This window comes from Euprymna scolopes, chromosome 26 (assembly GCF_053919585.1).
Source record: "Euprymna scolopes isolate OS-2025 chromosome 26, ASM5391958v1, whole genome shotgun sequence".
NCBI lineage: Eukaryota > Metazoa > Mollusca > Cephalopoda > Sepiida > Sepiolidae > Euprymna > Euprymna scolopes.
The window spans coordinates 62,309,832-62,317,140 of record NC_136507.1 but is presented as its reverse complement, the minus strand read 5'-3'; positions in this window follow the sequence as shown (position 1 = coordinate 62,317,140).

Here is a 7,309-nt window from a genome sequence, read left to right as displayed (position 1 = left end):
TACTTTATTCTTCTAAGAGCATATTATTTCAGTTAATTGAATAATTATATTAAGGAAAGTGGCTTTTGATAGCAGTTAACAAAATGACCTCGTTACTTGGAGGAAGAGAACACATGCATGACAGGTTTAAAAAAAAAAGTCTCCAATCTAATAGGTGCCACACTGTCAACCAAGTTCCAACCCTTGTCCCATCACCACAATATTGCATCCCTGTGCTTGTTTTACAATTATGAGGTGTTTTTAGAGGCAGTGAACCTTAAATTGACTTAATTGCAGATTTGGCAACTATTGGTTATTTTGAGTTCAGCTTGGTTTAATAATTCATCATGTGGTTTCAGCAGTACGAAGCCACATGCCACACAGCATGCGATACGATCAATTTACGGAGATAAACATTTGATGAACATATAATTTCACAAAATGGACCTGTCAACTGACCACCTCGTTCATACGATTTAACCCCATTACATATCTCCAAAGAAAATAATCTAAAGTCCCATGTTTACGCTGGTAAACCAGACATAATAGACCATTTGGAAAACAGTGTTTGATGCATTATTGCCGAAATATGGCCTAATTTAATGCATAGAGTTGTGAAAATTGGATCTTTAGATTATGTCATATATGCATGAGCCGTGCCTGAAGTTGTATTCAAATTATAAATGTCACAAATTTATTTTTGGGATAAATCACATATTTGAATAATAAAAATATTTTTATGTGATTAATTCTAATTTAAAGCATTCGGCCTCTAAAAAAAACAACCTAAACTTTAATGGAATGTGTTCCATTGAACTCATGGCACTGGTACCCCTCTCGACGTAAATACCCTCGGCTAATCTGACAAGCAGCAAAATCTCACTGTAGAGGTTCCGCAGTGCTGGAAAGCCGTCTACTCTAACAGTTTTTTTTCCTTAAATTGCAAAATTTTGGAATTCTCTCTCCATATCCTGCCTCTCCAACTGTACTAACATGCAGAAATTTAAGTGTAATGTGAACAGACATCTCGCTGCTCAACTCCCTAGTTACATTGTCCCTGTAGGCATGGTTCCTTACTTGCAGTAGTCCCTTACATCTCCATGGCAATTTGCCTTGATTGGGGTGATTATGAGAAAAGAAATGTTGCTTCTTTCTGAATAAAACCAAAGTAATGATTATGATTGGTGCAAAGAAAAAAGAATTGAAAAATATGCAAATTCATGAAGTGTATGAATGTGCGTCAAACATGGAACAAACATGTAGATCAACTGGATGAGCAATAACTAGGGCTAGGACAACAGCATATTCTTTTCATTGTTTTGACTCTCGGTTGTGTATCCGTTGATATCTTATATGCTTTCATATAGAGTGATGTGGTTCTCAATTGATTAATTGTGTCATACTGTGTCGGATATATACTCGAGAGTCAAAACAATGATAAGAATATGCTGTTGTCATAGCCATAGTAATAATGGAAAATTTTATGAAGAATAAAAAGCCAATGAAGGCTCTCATTTTGTTGCACAGGTTTACAAAGAACAGAGTTCTTAAGATATTTTTTTTTTTTTTTACATAGGAGTCACCACTTATCAAGGCCCAGAAGCCACTAGAGGATAAGGGTTAAAAAGTAAACAGTAGTCAATGGGACAATATCATTGCAATGCCATACAACTAATTCGAACAAGAGAAAATGAAAAGGTTTTTTTCCTACAGCAAGAAAGATTAAAACACTCTGCATTTTATATTAGCGTGCATATGCAACCACGCGCTCCCATGCTTGGCGATTATAATGTAGTGTGATGACCCGACCTCCCCTAGTTGATATGTAACATGAAGAAGATCATAAGTGTCCACATGGTTACAAGTCTAGTCCCAGGTGGTTCGGCTCGAACATCCGCAAAAGTTCAATGATGCAGTCTCAGTCGCTTCCACGAAAACAGGGTTGATATGATCCTGCTCTGATGCTCTGATGCGATAGTTGGCGATTCTTTTTCTTTTTGGTCGCCCACTGAAAAAGATCATTCAATTTGGTTTTTCTTTAAGTTCTCTCACAAGTAATAATAACAATAAATTGACGCTGAGTCTGGTGGTAGTTTCCATATAAAATCAATTATAACAAAAAACGACAAATAAAAAAATTATATACAGTTTTTCATAAAAGAATAAAATAAAAAAATGATAAAAGAAAATTTTGATTATAATTTTTTTTTCTGGTAGTTTCGATAGTATTCAACCGGAGCTCTTTTCTATTTTTACAACCTTACTTGTGAATCGGCTAGTGGATAAGTGCTTTTGTGTGGTTAGGGATGTGGGGTGGTGGACCACCTGCTGAAAACTTCAGACTCCTCAAAAACTTGAGCTCCAACTGATTTTTCTTCATCTGCGACCCCTTATATATTAGAGGAGTGGGTGGCGTCTGGTCAGACCGGCGGTTCTCCTTTGGCCAGTCTGTCATAATCTGCTTCGCCTTGATCGTATCATTAGCCACCTCCCTTATACATCCCAATGAGGTAATTTTCCAGACAACAAAGGTTCTCATGGACTGGCTGGCTTCGGTCACTCCTCTAACCCAAACAATGGCTAGATACTTCCAAATAATTACTTTTACAAAAATAGTTTCATATTTTCGACTTTGTTTTTTCCAAAATAAAATACTTGATGCATATTTTATTTTATTCAAATTAAATCAACGTTTCCATATGGAACTCACACCTTTGATATTTGCTTTTTCCATTACAAAGAAAATGCATTTCACATCATCGATCAACCGCTTTTTCTTTTTAACTGGCAGGGTTAATTGATATCATCCTTGGATTGTTACCCAAATAAAAAGGCTTCGATTCATCTCTCATTGGCCTCCTTTTTGGGGCAGTTTTCAACCATAGCTCTAATTCAGCTCTCCTTAATCCTCCTCTGTGGTAATCTCTGACCATCGTGGCTAGTTGGGTCTCACAATAATTCCCAACCCCTACGCAATGTAGCATAGATTTCTTCTCTTCTGCCATGTCATTGTCTCTTGGTATTAGCGACTGCGAAAGGGGTGAGCACACGTTCACAAGTATAAAAACGAATAAACAATGCAAGAAAAAACGAAAACTCCGACACATTTTGTAATCATCAATTGTGTTCTAGGTGTGTGTGGAACACCATAGCAGAAAACAACACTCTAAGCACTAAGAGTCACATCTTAGTTCTCTCTTTTTAACCAGTTGATGTCAGCTCATCTTGATCTGTTCTGGGCCGAAACCTACCTTCTACTGTCTCAAACTGGAAACTGCAACTAACTGTCATAAACTAACTCTAAATATATCAACCTCTATGTCAGATCTTTTGTCCCAGTTACTGCCACACCTTGATTAACAATACTATTTCAGCTGCCTTTGTGCGCCTTGGTGAACAACTTTCTCCTCATTGTCTTTATCCTAACCTCACTTCTATACATTTTTTTGTTGATAAACTTTTTTTTTTTTTTACTTCCTAATACTTCTTTCTCCTCATTGTCTTTATCTTAACCTCACTTCTTATATACTTGTTCTGCTGATAAACTTACTTCCTCCTTTTTGTTATAGGTTTTCATCTTTTTTTTACTTCCTAACACTTTTTTGGGAGGGGGGACCTTGATAGTATCACACGCAATTGTATCTAAAAGGATGCAAACTAATTTTTGTGTAAGAAAATATGCTTTTCCTGTTAAATATTTGTGACCATGTGTCAATAGTGATTAGGTCAACTTAATATGAATATTCGTATTATTTGGATGCATCAAACTACTATAACTCATCTTGAGTGTAATTTTCACAATGTTTTGGTCAATGTAACTTCCAACCTTCTTCAGGCGTATCTTGTCAGACTCGGAAATTTGGACAGAATTTCGAGTGGAACCCTTTATTTACTTCACAGGGATAGTGTGCTCTTGTTCCATCAGCCATGACTGGATAGAGGTCCTAAGTAATTCGCGATTGTATTTTTCGGTCACCCGCACTGAGGATTGAACCTTCAACCTTTTGAAGGTCACTTTTTTACAATTGATTTTTCCAAGTACTCTAACCACTGCGCCACGGGTCCTTGTGGAAATTCTAGTACAAATTTTAGAAGCTGAAACATTGTGAAAATCACATGCAAGATGAGAACAGTAGCCCGATGAACCCAAATAATATGAATAACCAATTTTCATCTAAAAAATTAAAAAACTGAAATATGGAGTTTGACATAAGCACATTAAGTGCATGTCATGATGACCCAATTCTGCAAAACAGTATCATTTCAGGATTGAATTAAGAATGGTTGACATCTGAGTTTAAAATAAAAAGGTCAGATCAGTTAGAAAAAACAGTGGTATGAGTCGACGATGACTAACCCCTCCAAACCCACACACCTAAGAACTATGCTTCTTTTTACTGGAATTGAACAATCCCATCCCATTGGTAATATCATCCATGGCTAAGTTGCCTAATTTCGACACTGCTTAACATTATCTTCATTGCGTAATGGCAATTTTCATGGCACTGAGTTTAAAACCTGTTAACAAACAAAAAATCTTAATGACAAAATATAGAAATTAAAAATAAAATAAATTTGTATTATTTGGACTACTGTTCTCATCTTGAGTGCCATTTTTTAGAATGTGCCATTTTTTAGAATGTTTCTGATGATGTAACCTCTGACCATTTCTAAGTGTCTCTTGTCGAACTCAGGAATCTTTCTCTTGAACTTATGAATCTGCATGGAATTTCAAATGGAACTCTTTATTTAATCCACAGGAGTAGTATGCTCTCATTTCGTCAGTCATGACCAACTAGAAGTCTTCAATAATTCACAATTGTATTCTTAGTATCACCCGCACTTAGGATTGAACCATAAACCTCTAGAATTGCAACTAAATTTTACCTTGTTCTTTATCTGTTAATTGAGAGACCAGATGAATAAAAGTTTAAATCTGAATTTTATGAATGGAGAACTATAATTATTGATACTGCTTTCCTTCATCAGATTAATACCGTTTCTTTTATATTAAAGAATCATCAAAAGCCAAAAGCCACTGAAGGATAAGTGTTACTGAGATTGTCAGCTGGATGAGAAACAATATGAGAGGATTGAAATAGATGGGTGGACTGGACAGAATTTCATTCTTTAAGAAAATAGCTTGACAACTATTTGCTGACATTTGTTTTTAAGATGGCAATGTTGCAGTTAGTTGGGAAGCCATATAGCAGGGTTTCCCAAACTTCAGGACACTATCGAGCCCCTGAGCAGGGCAAAGGTTTTTCATGGTGCACTAACAAAGATAATTTCCAAAATAAATATGAAAAACATTAATTTCAAATTTTAACTCATACTTGTTCATCAGTTGTTCCTGTTTGTGATTTTATTATATTTTCGTGTTAATCATTTTTTCTTTTTGATGCATCATTTTTTGTTAATTTATTTTTTTATTTACTTTTTCATGAACCATCCTAAAACGCTTTACACCTGTAGTTATGTATCATATCTATTTCCAGTAAAAAAGATCAATAATTAAATGTCTGCAGTCATTTAATTTTTCCATATAAAGCATTTGGTCCTCTCTAAGGAAGGGCTAGCGGAGCCCTCAGCCTCGCTCACAGAGCCCCAGGGCTCCGTGGAGCCAACTTTGGGAAACCCTGCCATATAATATTGTTTTACAGATGGAACACTTTTTGGAAAAAAAAAAAAAAAAAAAAAAAAACTGTTCATGGAATTTCCATTTTAGGTACAGAAAATAAAGTTTGGTAATGTATAGACACAGTGGTCTAGAAAAGAAATGGTGGCCGAATTCTTAGAATGCATTCAACAAGTCTGGGAAATGTTCATGCCAATGATTTCATGCGGACTGAAGAAAGAACAATATTCCAACTTGTCATGAAACTGGTTAATAATTTTGAAATTTTTCAATGGATTGCTAAGCGTCGATTAATAGCCAATTCTTGGAGGTGTGAAATCCGTTATTTGAAGGCAGTTGATGGATGGAGATGGAAATGTTCAAAAGATGGATTTTGTTCTACTTTTTTTGAGCAGATTAAACTTTCTTTACAAACAATTGTTTTTATAATTTATATGTAGAGTAAGGATTTCTTTCAGTTTCACATCAGCAGCCATTTTCTATCTAGGCCGCTATGTCTACACATTACTGAAAGTTCTTTGAAGTGGTGATGGAGAGTTTGAATGGTGATAATTGAAAAGGATGGAGAGGCTTATTGATCAAACATTGTAAAAAACAAACAAAAATCAGGATCAAATTCAGCCATATGCAAAAGTTGACAGATTTTGGAATAGTAATGGAGTAAAAAAAAAACAAAAAAAAAAACAAGCCAAATTTTTTTTTTTTTTTAAAAGATTATAATCATTTTATTTCCCAGTCAACTATGGAATGAATCAATACATGATTTGATCCCCTCATCATACTTCTTCACTCATCATTGAATAAGGTAGAGAGAACCCCCCCCCCCAAAGAAAAGACGTTTGATGTGAATAAAAGTTTTAATAGAATTGGTGGGTTTCATTTTTATAGATTTCCTTAAAATGTTTTAATATACGGATAAATCAGACTTATATATATATATATATATATATATTTTACACTACAATCTAATGTATTTTAACCTTCAAAACTTAAATATTGTCTATACCCGTCTCCCTCCCCCTTATTATCTCTTAACTCCCCTTTTTTTTCTCGCATTTCCTCTAAAACACTTCTTCCAAATATTAACAACCATTTCTATAAGGTCTGACGAGGCTGTTGGATTGTAAACATGGTCCAACATCCGAAACATATGTAACCAAACAGATAAAATGGTAATAAAAAAAATAAAACACATATTTGCTCTGCAATAGTATTGAGCACTCTTTTCAGGTTTTTACTAAATATATATATATATATATATATATATATATATATATATATATGCACATATGGTATATTGCAAGGATAAGTTGACAGAATGTCTAGGTAATAAACAGACATAAGAAAAAAACCCAAAAAAGACAAACTAATAAAAACTAAAATAATTTAACACAGTCATAATTTAAGTCGATACTTTGCCTAAAATAGGTTGAGTCAAGAATACACCTATTAGTCTGTCTTTGCTTTATTTATAACTAGAGGGGGGGGTACCTGGCGTAGCCCGGGTGTTTCAAGGTGTGTGTGCTCGGGCGGGGGGTGTTAATCAAAACATAATAAGTGAAGTAAATATTTTTAAATATTAAAATGTTAAAACTTTAAAAATTGAAAAAACATCCCAACGTAAGGCAAACGATGTTAAATGTAAAAATTGGAAAAACAAAAAAGAAAACAGAAAAACGAACGTTAAAACTT